The sequence below is a fragment of the Bufo gargarizans genome, chromosome 3, assembly GCF_014858855.1.
Source record: "Bufo gargarizans isolate SCDJY-AF-19 chromosome 3, ASM1485885v1, whole genome shotgun sequence".
Taxonomy (NCBI): Eukaryota; Metazoa; Chordata; class Amphibia; order Anura; family Bufonidae; genus Bufo; species Bufo gargarizans.
The window spans coordinates 625906713-625924755 of NC_058082.1; the positions used below are offsets into that span (position 1 = coordinate 625906713).

Sequence of the window (18043 nt, forward strand, 5' to 3'; positions counted from 1 at the left end):
TTATGCTGCACTCCGAAGTCAATTTTGCCATGGTCTTTCAGAGGGATTGAAAGATGCATTTGCCTTTCATGAGAGGCCTATCTCTTTGGACTCTGCTATGTCTCAGGCCGTTCGTATTGACAGGCGTCTTAGAGAGAGAGGAGAGATCTCTCCTTCCTGTCATACTTAGTCCCAGGACAGTGCAGCGGTCTCATTCTGTGCGCAGGGGTCTCAGTCGCTGTCAGCCCCTTCTGAGCAGGAGCCCATGCAGCTGGGGTTGATTGCCTCTGACAATAGAAGATTCAGCCCACATGGGAAGGTTTGTTTTTGTTGTGGAGGTATAAATCATTTGGCAAATGTTTGTCCCTCTAGGAGATTCAGGCAGTTTTCTGGGAGTAATAAAGAAACAAAAAGGAAAAAATCTTTTAAAAATGTTCCATCTGTTACTATTGGCAGGGTTGAGGCGGAAATTGAAGGTTTTCCGTTTGCTTGTAGTTCCCGTTTTGTCCTGCCTAGAGAGCAAGAAATTTTTTTTCTGAGATTTTTGTAGATAGTGGAGCAGCTGTCAATCTCATTGATAATCATTTTGCGATAACTCATGGTTTCCAGGTGTGCACTTTGGGAAAGGATATTCCTGTTTTTGCTATTGATTCCGCTCCACTTTCTCAGAAATCATTAAAGGGCATAGTTCACAATATTCGTTTAATTGTGAGTGATGCTCATGTTGAGGATGTGTCATGTTTCGTCCTTAGCGGATTACCTACTCCTCTTGTGTTGGGGCTACCCTGGCTCACTAAACATAACCCCACCATTGATTGGCAAGCGAGGCAAATAAATGGTTGGAGTGACTTTTGCAGAGAGAATTGCCTCACGACATCTGTTTCTGAGGTTTATACTAAGACTGTACCACCTTTTCTCTCTGAATTTTCGGATGTCTTCTCTGAGAGTGGAGTTCAGGATTTGCCCCTGCACAGGGAGTACGATTGCCCTATTAATCTCATCCCAGGCGCCAAGCTGCGTAAATCTCGTTTATACAATCTTTCCCAACCTGAAAGGGTCGCTATGCGTACTTATATCTCGGAGAGTCTGAGAAAAGGACACATACGACCCTCGAAGTCACCTGTTGCCGCTGGTTTTTTCTTTGTTAAGAAAAAAGATGGTTCTTTAAGACCTTGTCTGGATTTCAGGGAGCTGAACAATATCACTATTCGTGACCCTTATCCGCTTCCTCTGATCCCGGACCTGTTTAACCAGATTGTTGGGGCTAAAGTCTTTTGCAAATTAGATCTAAGAGGGGCATACAACCTGGTCTGGGTCAGAGAAGGAGACGAATGGAAGACGGCCTTCAATACCCCTGAGGGTTATTTTGAGAATTTGGTTATGCCTTTTGGTTTGATGAATGCCCCAGCTGTTTTTCAGCATTTCGTGAACAGCATTTTTTATCATTTGATGGAGAAATTTGTATTAGTGTATTTGGATGACATTTTGATTTTTTCTCCTGATTTCAAAACTCATAAGGAACACTTATGTCAGGTCTTGCTCATCCTGCGGGAGAATAAATTATACGCGAAACTGGAAAAATGTGTGTTTGCGGTTCCAGAAATTTAATTTCTGGGGTTTCTTCTCTCCGCTTCTGGTTTTTGCATGGACCCCAAGAAGGTCCGCGCTGTGCTTGAGTGGAAGTTTCCTGAGAATCAGAAGGCACTGATGCATTTTTTGGGCTTTGCCAATTATTACAGGAAGTTTATTTTGAATTATTCCTCTATTGTTAAACCACTCACTGATATGACCAGAAAGGGGGTAGATTTTTCTTCCTGGTCGGTAGAGGCGCGTAAGGCCTTTTCTAATATCAAGGAGAGTTTTGCTTCCGCTCCCATCTTGGTACAACCTGATATTTCTGTACCCTTCATAGTTGAGGTTGATGCTTCTGAGGTGGGTGTGGGTGCGGTCTTGTCTCAGGGTTCCTCTCCTGCCAAATGGCGACAGTGTGCCTTTTTCTCGAAGAAACTCTCCTCCGTAGAGAGAAATTACGATGTGGGAGATAGGGAATTGTTGGCCATCAAGTTGGCTTTTGAGGAATGGCGCCATTGGCTAGAGGGAGCCAGACACCCTATTACCGTGTTTACTGACCATAAAAATCTGGCCTACTTGGAGTCAGCCAAGCGTCTGAACCCGAGACAGGCCAGATGATCTTTGTTCTTTTCAAGGTTTAATTTTGTTGTCACGTTCCGCCCTGGGGTTAAGAATGTGAAGGCAGATGCCCTGTCACGTTGTTTTCCGGGAGGTGGGAATTTTGAAGACCCGGGTCCCATTTTGGCTGAAGGTGTGGTGGTCTCTGCTCTTTTTCCTGAATTGGAGGCAGGGGTGCAGGCAGCCCAGTCAGAGGCTCCTGATCTTTGTCCTCCTGGGAGGTTGTTTGTGCCTCTTGCTTTAAGACACAAGATTTTTAAGGAACACCACGATACGGTCCTTGCTGGGCACCCGGGGGCAAGAGCCACAGTGGATCTCATCGCTCTGAGATTCTGGTGGCCTGCGCTTCGTAAGTCGGTTGAGGGTTTTGTGGCAGCCTGCGAGACTTGCGCTCGTACCAAAGTCCCTCATTCACGGCCATCAGGTCCTCTCCTTCCCTTACCCATTCCTTCCCGTCCTTGGACACATCTGTCCATGGACTTCATAACGGACCTGCCTCGTTCCTCGGGGAAGACTGTGATTCTGGTGGTGGTGGACCGTTTTAGCAAAATGGTGCATTTCATCCCTTTTCCTGGTTTGCCCAATGCCTAAGACGCTGGCACAGGCATTTATTGATCACATTGTCAAATTGCATGGTATTCCTTCAGACATAGTCTCTGATAGGGGCACGCAGTTTGTTTCCAGATTCTGGAAGGCTTTCTGTTCTCGCTTGGGGGTTCGGTTGTCATTCTTATCTGCTTTCCACCCGCAGTCGAATGGCCAGACAGAGCTCGTCAATCAGAATCTGGAGACATATCTGCGCTGTTTTGTGGCGGAGAATCAGGAGGATTGGTGTTCTTTTTTGTCCCTTGCTGAGTTTGCTTTAAATAACCGTCGTCAGGAGTCCTCTGATAAGTCACCATTTTTTGGTGCATATGGGTTTCATCCGCAGTTTGGGACTTTATCGGGAGAGGGGTCTTCTGGTTTACCTGATGAGGACAGATTCTCCTCGTCTTTGTCATCTATTTGGCAAAAGATTCAGGATAATCTAAAGAGCATGAGTGAGAGATATAAGCGTGTGGCAGATAAGAGACGTATGCCTGGTCCGGACCTGAATGTTGGTGATCTGGTGTGGTTGTCTACCAAGAATATCAAATTGAAGGTTCCCTCCTGGAAGTTGGGTCCTAGGTTTATTGGGCCTTACAAAATCCTGTCTGTCATCAATCCTGTTGCCTACCGTCTTGATCTTCCTCAGACTTGGAAGATCCATAATGTTTTTCATAAGTCCTTATTGAAACCTTATGTTCAACCCATTGTACCCTCGCCTTTGACTCCTCCTCCGATTATGGTTGATGGTAATCTTGAATTTAGGTCTCTAGGATTGTGGATTCTCGTCTTGTCCGCGGTTCTCTCCAGTACCTCATTCATTGGGAGGGTTATGGTCCTGAGGAGAGAATGTGGGTCCCAGTGACGGACATTAAGGCCACTCGTCTCATCAGGGCTTTCCATAGGTCCCATCCTGAGAAGGTGGGCTCTGAGTGTCCGGAGTCCACTCGTAGAGGGAGGGGTACTGTCACAACCAGACAGCTGAGAAGCTCTGACAGAAGCCTTTCAGAACCTCCTCCTTGAGTTTTCTTTGTTCTGGTTTTCAGTTCCTCATCTCCTTAGCCTCTCTCAGCTGTCATGTAGTTGGACTGATTGCATCCCTTTAAATTCCTCCCCATAATGCATTAGTGTGTGGCTTATACAACTTCCTGGAGTGTGTGTGCATGCTGATCCTATTTTCCTGTCTTCTACAAGATAAGTGCTGTACATTTATTTGTGATTTTCTGTTTGCTGGATCCCAGGTGACCCTGACTCCCTCCGTGTCTAGTGTAGGGAGCCGGTGGTCGTGTCCCCTCACTATTATAGGGTGTTCAGGTGTTATACAGTCGAGGTACGAGGATATGCGATCATCTACCATTGAGATTTTTGCATAGGCTGAGCAGTCAGGGTGAATGCCAGGTCTTATGCAGGGGTCTCCCTTTTGTTCCTTAGTTTTGGATCCAGTGAGTCATATATTCATTTTGCACTGTCTTGTTTCCTGTACACCTTCCGTGACAATTAGGGACCAGACTAATGATTGTAGTGACAATATGGATTTCTTCTCAAACATTCGACAAACAGCTGATTTGTTGGGCCTGTTGGATTTCAAAAGATGATTTTGCCAGAGGAAGCTGAGGCCAGCCAGATATTTGTATTTAGAGATGGGCAAGTTGATTGTTAATAAATCAAATGTGACCAGAGTTTTGTAAAAATTCACGTTCTATTGGAATTATAATTTTTAGCAGTTTGATTTGGGTGAACTTTAGGTGAGTCAAAGTGGTCAAAATTTGGCGATTCGATTAGAGTGGATTTTGGGGAGAGGGAGAGACATTTGTAATACTACATCATGAAGCTCCCCATGCCATCTAAATGCTATAAAGGTTCTGTAATATGGACAGTGCTTGTCCTAATTAGATAACCCCTAGGAATAGATAGTTCTGTTATGGTAATGTCTAAAAAATCTATGTTGAAATAGCCTGTTTGAAAACTCAGAGCAACTGGGGTCCTCGGGTCAGGACACTCATCATTTTGTTGGAACTGATAGGGACTCCAAAGAGTGTCGCTCACTCTGGAAGACCTGGTGGGTCCATGCATTACACAGACAGCCCATCAATTCATATGGATGCTGTGTAATGCTCTGTTTCACCTGTGGAGGCACTGTAGGGGAACTGAATACTTGCTGATGACTGCAGAAATTCCCAACAAATCAGCTTATCATGTGGGGATTTCCCTTAGAAAACAGCATTGCCCAAAGTAGACAAGCCCTTAAATGTAAAAATAGCAAGACCATACAAAATGTATAAATTCTATCAATGGCATAGCTCAAAAGTGCTGGTAATAAACTAGCATACAGCCATGCATTTCTTAATAACTTGACATAAATCCTGTGAATACAATATACAGATTTGACTGCAACGAAGGAGTTTTCCCTTAATATTTATGTTAAAAAGGCAGGTTTTCTTGAAAAAATAATATAAAATATAAATAATATAAAATATAGGGAAGGAATTCAGGAACTCATGTCTAGACTTTATTTGCCCAATGGTAATTGCATTAAAAGCAACGGCTGTTGCACCTCATAAATATCGACATTGATTTTATACCTTCAAACCGGAAAAAAATGTGTAAAGTGACAACCCCGTGCTGGTTTTCATTCCATAAGCTGATTTACTAAGGTGTGGGATCCTGTCCGGGTTCAATGGGTGGCCTCATGTGAACTCCAGCGTATAAATGGCTGGGTTTATGAGTTACTCAGCCAGCATGTACATGCAGTGTACAGTAGATGTTGGAAATCTTCTCCGTCTTTCATTCTATGGCCTGTGGAAATTATGCAAGAAATTGAAAACAAGAGCAATGACTAATTACAGGACTAGAGAAATTTATAGTTAAATTCCTGCAATCCAGCACCTAATAGTCTGCCATTGGGTTTGATACAAATGTACCTAATAAAGCATACCTTATACTTTACACCTAATTTCAATGATTTGATGTCTTCATGGGGGATTCCCCCACGTTGCCGGATGTTTTGATCTGTGCAACGGGAAGATGCAGTGGCTGCTGTGCGGGCATCAGAGGCCGCACAGGTGTTGGGAACAAGGTAAGTACAACCTGTATGAGGGGCCCGGGAATTAGAGAGGGCATTATAGGGGTTGGATAACCCCTTTAATCCTGTATTCTGTAATGGATAAAAATGTATTACAGAATACAAGTGGCATTCTAATTAGAGCAGTGAGACTATGGAACTCTCTGCCTGAGGAGGTGGTGATGGTGAGTACAATAACGGAATTCAAGAGGGGCCTGGATGTATTTCTGGAGTGTAATAATATTACAGGATATAGCTACTAGAGAGGGGTCGTTGATCGAGGGAGTTATTCTGATTGCCTGATTGGAGTCGGGAAGGAATTTTTATTCCCCTAAAGTGAGGAAAATTGGCTTCTACCTCACAGTTTTTTTTTTTGCCTTCCTCTGGATCAACTTGCAGGATGACTGGATGGACAAATGTCTTTTTTCGGCCTTATGTACTATGTTACTATGTTACTAGTACATGTTATAGTGACTTGAAAAAAGTAAAAAAAATGTAATAATAAAATATAAAAAAATATATAAAAATCCAAATCACTCCCCTAGAATAAATAAACATTAAAAAATAAACACCCTGGGCATCCCGTACTATTAAAATATAAAAAAATTATTCCAATACAATGAATGGAGTAATGTAAAAAAAAAATCTAAGTGCCCGATTCTCCATTTCTCACTTCACCTCCTAAAAATTAAATAAAACGTGATCAAAAAGTCATGGACACTCAAAAATGGTATCAATAAAAACTACGGATCGTACCATCAAAATAAGGCCTCATACAGCTTAGTAGACATAACTGTAAAAAACTTGTGGGGGTCAGAATATGGTGATGAAAAGAAAAAAAGAAACTATGGTATTGTTGTCATCGTACTAACCCAGAGAATGAAGGGCACAGGTCATTTGTACCGGCTAGGGAACGCTGTAAAAACAAAACCCATAAAACTATGGTGGAATGTTAATTTTTTTCCAATTCCACCCCATTTGGGATTTTTTCCAGCTTCCCACTACATTGTATGCAATAGTAAATGGTGCCATTAGAAAGTACAACTTATCCTACAAAAAACAAGTCCTTATTTAGCTATGTGAACGGAAAATTAAAAAAGTTATGGCTCTGGGAAGGCATGGGGTAAAAAATCTGAAAATGGAAAATTGCAAGGTCCTGAAGGGGTTAAACTCCAATATCGAGATCTTTGTGGAATGTGGGCAATGTATTGTTACTGTACGTTCTGTTTCTTGCTGAAGATTGTTTTACTTTCAGAATTGGTCATATCTGCAGAAGGAAGTCTGCAAATAATTTACAGAAGTAATGTGCACATTCCTTTACTTTTCACCCAAAACTATGTCGGACTGTAATGTAATTATATGCATCATTATGCCTTTGCTGACCTTGTTTAGCCATGTGTCATTTTGCCTTTAGGATTTAAGGGAAACTATGAAAAGTTCAGTAGAGCAAAAGAATCCATAGTAGTTATGTGGTGGAGTGTTTATGGAATGATACCTTCTGGTTTCATGAAAGGACATGGCTGACATAGCCACATACCTTTGTGAATAATTCATAGAATCAGCGGAGAGGAGAAAGTCTGGTTCTACCTGTTCAGATGGAACAACCTCATTATCCTTAATGAAATATTCATGCTGCCTTTTACACATACATGGCATTGTTGCATAATACTCAACCTAATTGCCCAATACACAGTAGTGTTTTTCAGTTTCATTGCATATTTTATGTTATACACATAGATCAAAAGATATTTCTAGTAGGATGTTCTTCACATGGATGACCTAATCATACACATGAACCGGTGCTCTCATTGGGTCTGCATATATATGACATGTCTAAGACAATTTAGGAAAGACCAACTAGATCAGCTGAACTTTATTTGGGGTTAATCAGAGGCACTTTACATGATGGCAGGTGTATGCTGACTCCTATGTAACAGGATTTTGAATGTGATTGCTTAATTCTGAACACAGCTGCATCCCCAGTTATAAGATGGTGTGCACACTTATGCAACCACATTATTATTATTATTTATTTATTTTTTTCTTCCCTCCACCTAAAAGATTTCAGTTTGTTTTTCAATTGAGTGGCACAGTTTATAGGTCACATTAAAAAGGTGGAAAAAGTTCAGAAATTATTTATCTTTGGCTCCATTCACACGTCCGTGGTGTGTTGCGGCCCCGCAAATTGCACATTCTGTCCCCATAGAGAATGAATGGGTCCGCACCCGTTCCAAAAAATTGCGGAATGGATGCGGACCCATTTGCGGACGTGTGAATGGAGCCTTTGTCTAGTTTTTTTTACAGCACAGAAACCTGACATTTTACCAGGGGTGTGTAGACTTTTTATATCCACTGTATATCTAGTGCACTATAATTATCAGAAAGCGGCCAGCCCCCGTAAAAGACATCTTAGACACTATCTTACTTTAGACTGATAATTTTGCAGCAGAATTTGGCACCTATTAAAGGGATTGGCAGCACAATGTTATTTCGTGTCTGCTGAGTTCCTGGTGTGAAGTTACTGCTCTGTGTCTAATCTTGCTGCCTCCCTTCATTTGCTGAGACGTCTAGGCAGAGATGGCAGCTTCCACCTCCTCCTCTGTCTTGTCTATTATGTTCTGTTTTACACTACACAGATTTTTTCAGGCTACTTAAAGTTGATAAGAGACCACATTTCCCTTATCAGATGTGTAACAATTTGTAAGCATCAATTCTTCTCATCAAGCAAGGTTCTGCACCTGCGACGTGGTGTCCCCAAAGCTGAGGACGCTCTCCTCTGCCCGCTGGTTGACACGGCTGGACATCTCCGCCGGCCCTGACAATCTTGTACCTGCGGCACTGCTCCGAGTAGTGGCACAAGAGTAGAGGCTGTTTGTGCCTCGCTACCTTTCTTGGGAGAAAACAGGGCTTCTGTGCTTACGCCGCTAATGGTGCAAGATTGGGCGTCCGCAGCCTCGGGGATCCCCCGTCGCAGATCCAGAATACTGCTTGAGACAAATCGAATCTTACAAATCAATTCGCTCATCTCTAAACACAAAATAAGTGTTCCCATGGATTTCTGAATGTTTGCCCTGTTATACATCAGTACGGGCTGTCATTTGCTGCTCTTCACATTGTTCTGTAAATCTGCATATATACTGCAAAGTGAAAAGATGTGATAGTATACATAATTGGGGTTATTTATCAAGCTGGTGTACAGTAGAACTGGCTTAGTTGCCCATAGCAACCAATCAGAGTCCACCAACCTATCAGATTCTACCTTTCATTTTCCAAAGGAGCTGTCAAAAATGAAAGGTGGCATCTGATTGGTGGTTATGGGCATCTAAGTGGCCAGTTGTACTTTACACCAGTTTTATAAATTACCCCAAATATGTTTGCATTTTTGGAGTGTTCGGTTTAATGGATCCATGATTTAAAAAAATGAGTTTATTGATTTGTAATTGTTTGAGTCAGTTAAAAGTGAAATTTTAGGAAAATTTTCATAATGATTAAAATAGAGCTACAAGAGTCCTGTACGAGGGCTGTCAATTGTCATTCACTCTGGTCTCTCAACTTTAATGTTCTGTAAATCTGCATGTGTCGCCCGCATTCTCTACAACTGCCGGCAGCACACACCAATTACACCCCTTGGCAGTGCTCATAGATTTCTATTGCTGGAAATCTGACACAGCGTTCTAAACACGCTGCTATTTAGCTCAATAGTAATTTAATTAGTGTTGTGTCAGATTTCCAGTAACAGAAATCTTAAGGCAGTGCCAACGGGATTAAATCTTATTATACTACCCTTTCCTTTCCTTCTGGAAATCAGTGTCGGTTCTAGGTCACAGACTTCATTCTCACATTCGTCCATGACGTATCAGAAGATCATTTGTACAACTTTTTTTTCTTTGGGTATGTTCGCACAGCGGATTTTGCTGCAAAAATTTGGCTCTGATTCTGCACCAGAATAATGGCGGCAGCTGAAGGGTGTCCGCCTTCCATTGTTTTCAGTGGGAAGCTGTGCTGCTATTCACATGACTGTTGGTTTAATGCTGTGAAGGTGCCAAGAAAGGACTTGTCCTTGGGCGGTTTCTGGACAGACACCACTGGAAGTCATGGCAAGTGTCCATTTGTGGTTTAGCCACATTTAAAGGGGTTCTCCGAGACTTTTATACTGATGACCTATCTTCTGGATAGCTCATCGGTGTCTGATCGGTGGAGGTTTGACACCTGGGATCTCCGCTGATCAGCTGTTTTGAGTGCCGCGGACTTCTCACAGCTTTTCCTAAGCCTGTGACGACACATTCATCTGTTACCTGGCCTAGGCGCAGCTCAGCCCCATAGAGGTAAAGGGGGCTGAGCGCGATATCAAGCTGCGAGCTTCTCAAAACTGATCAGTGGGGTTCCCAGGTGTAAAACCCCCACCGATCATTTACTGATGACCTATCCAGAAGATAGGTCATCAGTATAAAAGTTGTGGAAAACCCTTTTAATGGGGCTAAACCATGAGCTGGTGCGGATAACCAAGGCAGTTTTGCCTTTGCAAAATCTGCCGTGTGAACATACCCTTTGAGAGCGTTAAGTGCAGGGACAGATTTTGCCACAGTGCAAATCAAGCAAATGCTTCGGGCCCTAGAGATTGGGAGGCCCCCTGCTGTCCAAATGCAGTTTGCTGGAGAAAAACAAAAAAACAAATCGCTAAAGCAGGGGTAGACATACTGCCTGTACAGCTGGTTTGGCAGCAGTGGGACCTAGTGAGGAGTGGGAGCCCTTCCCATCCGTAGAACAGTAGCAGACGTGCCCAGGTTACACTGGTAAGCTGATGGTACAGTTTAACAAGCTATGGGGGCACAGCTTAGCGGCTGATGGGGGGGCCCCAAACATAACTTTGCGTGGGACCCAGAAAAGCCAAATCTTCCCCAGTTTTAAGTGTCTAGTATTCTTTACGTTATTTTCATGAATATTATATTGATATTGCCTAATTCATATTAGTTATATGTTTATGTGAAAAAAACAGCAACAGCACGGATACAGTGTCAAACGCAATATGGTTGTTCGTGTCATTGCTTGGGGTGGAGGATTTCGCTTTGTTTCTGTTTCCATTGTGTGCCAGGATTCTCAGCTCCGTCAGAAGTTTGGGACAGGGGTCAGTTCTCCACAAGTTGTATTTTTAAAGGCCTGGGAAAATACATGTGAGCACAGACATAGCCGTGAGTGACAGATGTAAAACTGAAACATGGCCCCGGCCTACATTTTGCTCACAGCTGTTAATTGCCCTGCTTTGGCAAATCACAGCCAGATCTATTCATGTGGTTGGGTCCGAACAATAAATCGAGCGCTTTAATCTCATAATAAAACGAAAGATGTAAAAATAGCAATCATCCGAGGAAGTAGCATGTGGCCGCCGAGCGCATTACTGGCAGTGTGATTCTAAACATAACCCGGCTGTGGAATGGAGCATTCTGCAGAGTAGAACTTATTTTAGGACTTGTGTTCTATACTTTACCAGTCCTTGTTTATAGGCATTATGTCATCCTTTTATTCTGTTATCTTTCTTGGTTATATGAAATTATGTATAAATAGAGAACTAAAATGCTTGACTATATTTTTTTTATAAAAGCACATCTAAAAACAGCCATAAAAACATCACATATATACTGCAAAGTGAAAAGATGTGATAGTATACATAATTGGGGTTATTTATCAAGCTGGTGTACAGTAGAACGCCAAGAGTCCACCAACCTATCAGATTCTACCTTTCATTTTCCAAAGGAGCTGTCAAAAATGAAAGGTGGCATCTGATTGGTGGTTATGGGCATCTAAGTGGCCAGTTCTACTTTACACCAGTTTTATAAATGACCCCAAATATGTTTGCATTTTCGGAGTGTTCGGTTTAAAAAATGACTTTATTGATTTGTAATTGATAGAGTCAGTTAAAAGTGAAATTTTAGGAAAATGTTCATAATGATTAAAATAGAGCTACAAGAGTCCTGTACGAGGGCTGTCAATTCTTTCACTCTGGTCTCTCAACTTTAACATTCTGTGGTGTAAATTACAGGGTCTTTCACGTTACAGGGTTGGCCCATCTGGGACATTCACGACATAATGCTAGGATATGCCATTAATGTCAGATAGGCCCGGGCCCCACCTCTGAGACCCTCTCCTATCTCCAGAACGGGGCCACCTTCTGTTCTCTGCTGTGGGAGTTCTGAAAATACCTTGGCTATTCCTGGCAGTCCCATAGCGGTGAACGGAGAGCTTCTCCTCTGCGCTCTCCATTCACCACCATTGGACTTCTAAGGGTTCTCACTTGGCTAATTTTGGAACTCCCATAACAATGAATGGAGAATACACCGCTCAAGCACGGCCACCGCTCCAGCACTGCCACCGCTATGGGACTGCCAGAGATTACCAAGTCTGGGCCCCATTCTGGAGATAGAAGGTGAGACCTGCACCTATCTGACAATGCTTTTATAACATATGAGTTCACCAAAAGAGTTTAGGGACTTCCTCACATCTGGCGTCACTTCTTGCTCTGCAGCTATTGGCTGAAGCCACATCTCCCAGATCTCCTGCTCTTCCCACCCATGCACTCCACACATAAAACTGTGAGCACTGAGAGATCCAGTTCATCTCTTTCCTCCTGTGTTTGGACCAGAAAGCAGAAAGAATAGCCTGAAAAGAGCTCTCAATATTAACTGTATTTTGTGCGTACAGAGGAAGGAAGAACCAACAGCTGTCGAGAATTGAGTGATGGCTGAGAAGGGAGCGTCATTTTGGCAGCTTCTCTAGTGCAGCCCAGTAATGTGAAGCAGCTTTCTTATTGCTAGTGGCATTAAAAGGGTTTTCTGGAAATAATTGACTCTTAGCTGAAGCCTGCTCCTCGCTGCTTCCAATCCTGCACACCGGCTCTCCTTTCCTCCACCTTCTGGTTCCCAGCTTGTTTTCTTCTGGCTGGGTCACCTGCCCCACTGCAGCCAATGACTGGCTTCAGTGGGGACATATCACTTGGGGACACATCTTCTCTGAAGCCAGTCATTGGCTGCAGTCACACACAATATTAAGGACTTATGTATAGAGTACCTTAGATCTGACATGTTTAAGCAATTACTTGTACTCCTGATGTAATAACAATTTTGGACCACTATTCTCATGACCCTTATGTTGTACCATTACTTTAATATTCCTACTAGAAGTTTATGAATAAGTTGTCAACAGTTTGCCTGAAAGTTCCATCTGGCAGTTACCAGTTGGAGGTGTGTCCCTTCTGAGGCTGACACTAGCATTACAGATTGGATAGTGTAAGACTGTGCAGGGACACACCCCCAACTAGTAGTGTCCAGATGGATCTTTATTGAAGACTGCTGACAATTCATTTCTAAACTTCTAGAAGGAATAATAGTTGAATGGCACAACATAGAGTTATATGAAAAGATGATTCAGAATTGATATTACATGAAGAATGCATGCAGGTAGTAGAGGAGACACGTCAGGAGGGATGATGGCTTCCCTTTAAGCTTTGTTCTCGCTGTTTAAAGGTATGAGAATGCTATGTTGTCACGAAAGGTAACCCAGGGTTGGATAGGATAGGAATGCGGCTCTAAATGTGAAGACCTTTTTTAGCCAAATGTGATTGGTGAGGTAATGATTTTGTTCCCTAAGTCAAATGCGTGTACATAAATCCTATGTATAATTCAATTGAACAATCAGAACATTCCCCATATAGCCCCTGGTCTGTTACCTGGTGGAGTCCTGAGCTGCAAGTGCAACGGGCGCCTCCCCCTAGGGCCCTCTATGTAATGCGGCCCAGGTATAGGAATGCCGAGTGGTATAGTGCGACCTTTTATGTGTGTCACGGTGCTCCTACCTGGATACGGCTGGATAAATGGGGGGAATAATTGAGGAATTTGCAAGAAAAATTGAGTTTAGGCCTTGTATGTAGTTGAATAGGAGCTTTACTTTAGTAAACGTTCTCCAAAGCGGTTTACAAACTTTGTCTTGGTCCCAGTAGGCTTAAGCATTAAAACTGAATTACAGTTCTGAACAGTCAACCGTCAGATAGTTAAATGACAGACATAGTGGAGTAAAGAAAGATGAGTATCACAGAAAGAACACCACTAAAACGTAATTTTTAATATCAAAATGATATAAAATCACTTGGTACCACCTCCTACCAATAGATGTTATATAGGATATGTAACTGATAATAAATATATGGCCCAGTTTAAATGAAGCAAGTGAAATCTATATTTTATTTAGACCCATAGGTGAGACCTTGTTAAGTCTGTATATCCTTAGGGATTCTTTTTTTAAAATATCTGACCCATATCTCCTCCTCTGGTGGACAGTCTGACTACTTCAATCATAGAGAATGAAATACCAGTAAAAACACTGATGTGATTCGATGTGTCTGACAATCGGTTTGTCACGTTTAGTCCTAATATCACCTCGGTGTTCCAAAATGCGTGTTTTAAATTCCCTACATGTTTTATCCACATATAGGATTCCACAGTGGCATTGCACTAAATAAACGACACCTATGGTGTTACAATTTACAAAACTTAGGGCTTTGTACCCATACTGTCTCTAAAGGTATCACCATTCCTGATAAAAGGGTAGGCTTTACATTGCCCACATTTAAAGGTACCATTTGTCCGGTTTTGGAGCCAGGTTTCTTTTTTGGGGGGATCGTAATGGCTATGTACAAGGGTGTCCCCAATATTTCTACTCCTACGAAAAGTTATAGAGGGGGTATCCGCTAAATAGTCTTTCAGGTCAGGATCTGTTTTGAGGAGGGACCAGTACAGATTCAAGATATCTCTAACCTGATTGTGTTGGGAATCAAAGGTCCCAATTATACGTATCAAACTATCTTCTTTTTTTATCTCATGGTTGAAAAAGGACCACCCGATTACTCTCAAGTGCATAATTCCAGGCTTCTCAGGAATGCTCAACCTGCGTCCCTCCAGCTGTTGCAAAACTACAACTCCCATCATGCTTGGACAACCTACAGCTATCAGCCTACAGCAGAGCATGATTTGTAGTTTTACAACAGCTGGCCGCATGTTGAGCATCCTTGCTCTAGACAATAATCCGGGTAGCCCCTCAGTTTAAACCTGTAGAACAGTTTTTGTGCTTCATGTTCAACCTCCTCCACTGTACAGCAATTATGCCTAACTCTCAAGAACTGGCCCTTCAGAATACCTCTCCTCAATGATTTCAGATGGAAACTTTCCCACCTTAAGACTATTAGCATCCAAAAATTGAGGCAAATACTTTTTTTTTGCATCAATAGATGTTGAAGCTCTTTATTCATCTATGCCTCATACTAAAGGTTTGGCTGCAGTAAAGTACTATCTTGACTCCAGGAGCAATGAGCTGAGGTGTTGCGTCTTCTCGACTACTTGCTGACACATAATTATTTTCTTTTTGACTGTAAATTCTACCACCAGCTCAGGGGCACTGCAATGGGGAGCCTATGTGCGCCCACCTATGCAAATTTGCTCCTGGGCTGGTGGGAGGATACAGTTGTTTTCACAGAAGAGATGTCACCATGGACCCAGTTTATCCCATTGTGGGTGCATTTTATAGACAATATTTTACTATTTTGGAGAGGAACTGTAACTGTATTTGAACAATTTATGGTCAACCTCAATGTAAACCATATTGGTTTGCATCTTACATCTAAAATAAATATATAATTTCTTGATATAAGAATTAGCAAGGGAGAACATCAGCAATTAAAAACTACGCTTTACCACAAACAAACTGCAACTAATAGTCTTTTAAGGTGGGAAAGTTTCCATCTGAAATCATTGAGGAGAGGTATTCCAAAGGGCCAGTTCTTAGGTGTTATTGCTGTACAGTGGAGGAGGTTGAACATAAAGCACAAAAACTGTTCTGCAGGTTTAAACAGAGGGGCTACCCGGATTATTGTCTAGAGGTAGCCTGGAATTATGCACGTTCGAGTAATCCTATCAGCCTCGAGATAAAAGAGGATAGTTTGATACATATAATTGGAACCTTTGATTCCCAACACAATCAGGTTAGGGATATCTTGAATCGGTACTGGTCCCTCCTCAAAACAGATCCTGACCTAAAAGACTATTTAGCGGATACCCCCTCTATTACTTTTCGTAGGGGTAGAAATATTGGGGACACCCTTGTACATAGCCATTATTATTCCCCCAAAAGAAACCTGGCTGCAAAACCGGACAAATGGTACCTTTAAATGTTGGACGATGTAAAGCCTGCCCTTTTATTGGGAATGGTGATACCTTTAGAGACAGTATGGGTACAAAAGTATACAAAGCCCAAAGCTTTGCAAATTGTAACACCATAGGTGTCATTTATTTAGTGCAATGTCACTGTGGAATCCTATATGTGGGTAAAACTTGTAGGGAATTTAAAACACGCATTTTGGAGGGAATTTAAAACATGCACGAGGTGACATTAGGAATAAACGTGACAAACCGATTGTCAGACACATCCAATCACATCAGTATTTTTACTGGTATTTCATTCTCGATTAAAGTAGTCAGACTGTCCACCAGAGGAAGAGATATGGGTCAGATATTAAAACAATAAGAATCCCAATGGATATACAGACTTAAAGGGGTTCTGCAGTTTGTTTAAACTGATGATCTATCCTCTGCATAGATCATCAACATCTGATCGGCGGGGGTACGATACCCGGGACCCCCGCCGATCAGCTTTTTGAGAAGGCAGCGGCGCTCCAGCAGCGCCGTGGCCTTCTCACTGTTTACCGCTGGCCCAGTGATGTCACGACTAGTATCAACTTGCCTGGGCGCGGCTAAGCTCCATTAAAGTGAACAGAGCTTAGCCGCGCCCAGGCAAGTTGATACTAGTCGTGATGTCACTGGACCTGTGGTAAACAGTGAGAAGGCTGCGACGCTGCCTTCTTAAACAGCTGATCGGCGGGGGTCCTGGGTGTCGGACCCCCGCCCATAATCTGCTAATGATCTATCTAGAGGATAGATCCTCAGTTTAAACAAACTGCTGAACCCCTTTAACACGGTCTCACCTATGGGTCTAAATGAAAACATAGATTTCACTTGCTTTATTTAAACTGGGCATATGACTGTATTATCATTTAAGAAGAGGAAAATATATCTTTTTATTGAAAGAATACACATATCTTCGTGATAGATACCTCTTCTCTGGGACACTGTTCGTTATTTCTCCCTGAATTTTCACATGTGGTTATATATATATATATATATATATATATATATATATACCACATCCTACAAAATATATATTTGTACAAAAGATATATTTTAATAAAATAAAATACTTTTCTCTCCCCCTTTTATTTATTTTCTTTTTCTTATTAAGCTTTCCCGCCTTTTTATGGTAACTCTATGTATGGTAAATTATTAATATATCCCCTCAAAAGTCAATCTGGAGGGCTTTTATATCATTTTTGTCAAGAATAAATAAAGTTATTGATATTCTTTCACTTCGGTGGAACGCAGCGCTGTGCGTTTTGACGTGGCGTGATGATGTACAGCGGCTCTCGACCGAGATCTCGTGATATTGGCCCTCTGATCTTGTTTAAAAAGGACGCGTCACCAGAGTATGCCGCTCCACGCCAGAGACCAATGGCGTGTCTATCCACAAAGCTGCTTCAGCGGTGGCCACCTGATCCCCCTGAGGCATACCATCATAACTTACAGATTTTACCCAGTAACGCAAGTACCAGGCCTGGGTGGTCTAATGTATAGATGTATCGTTAGCTAACCTTGTGTATTAACTCTTTGAATACTTGATATCTATGGAGGGTTGATTTATATAATATAAAACAACTTGAGTGGCATTTTGACCAAAGGTCTAATGGTCATCCTATACACCATTATATTGTCATTCTTATGTGACTTTATTAATGCACAGTATTAGATTACCATCTTGTTGTGACAATATCTATACACCTTATTTAGATGATTGATATGGAAATAATTCCATCCTTTTTGTTCCCTGATGAACTGGTGCCTCCGTGTTGGGACGTAGTGGGACCAACCAAAACATATGTTGATTATTCAACTTTAGGACGTAGTGGGACCAACCAAAATATATGTGTATTTTTTTTTGTTTTTTTGTTTTTGTAAATAGTAAGGTGTTGTGCAAGTAGATATAATTGACACCCTGACCTGCCTTTTGGACTAGTATATGATGTTCTCTTAGTGATGGGATCTATTTCTGTGTCAGGGACTGACTAGGGTGACCAGG

General features: G+C 42.1%; 1 protein-coding gene across 1 annotated transcript in view; it reads left to right on the forward strand.

Annotated features, from left to right (window-relative positions):
• Positions 1-18043, forward strand: part of WWC3 (WWC family member 3) — a 203524-nt gene that overhangs the window by 84350 nt on the left and 101131 nt on the right. The gene's annotated exons all lie outside the window — the stretch shown is intronic.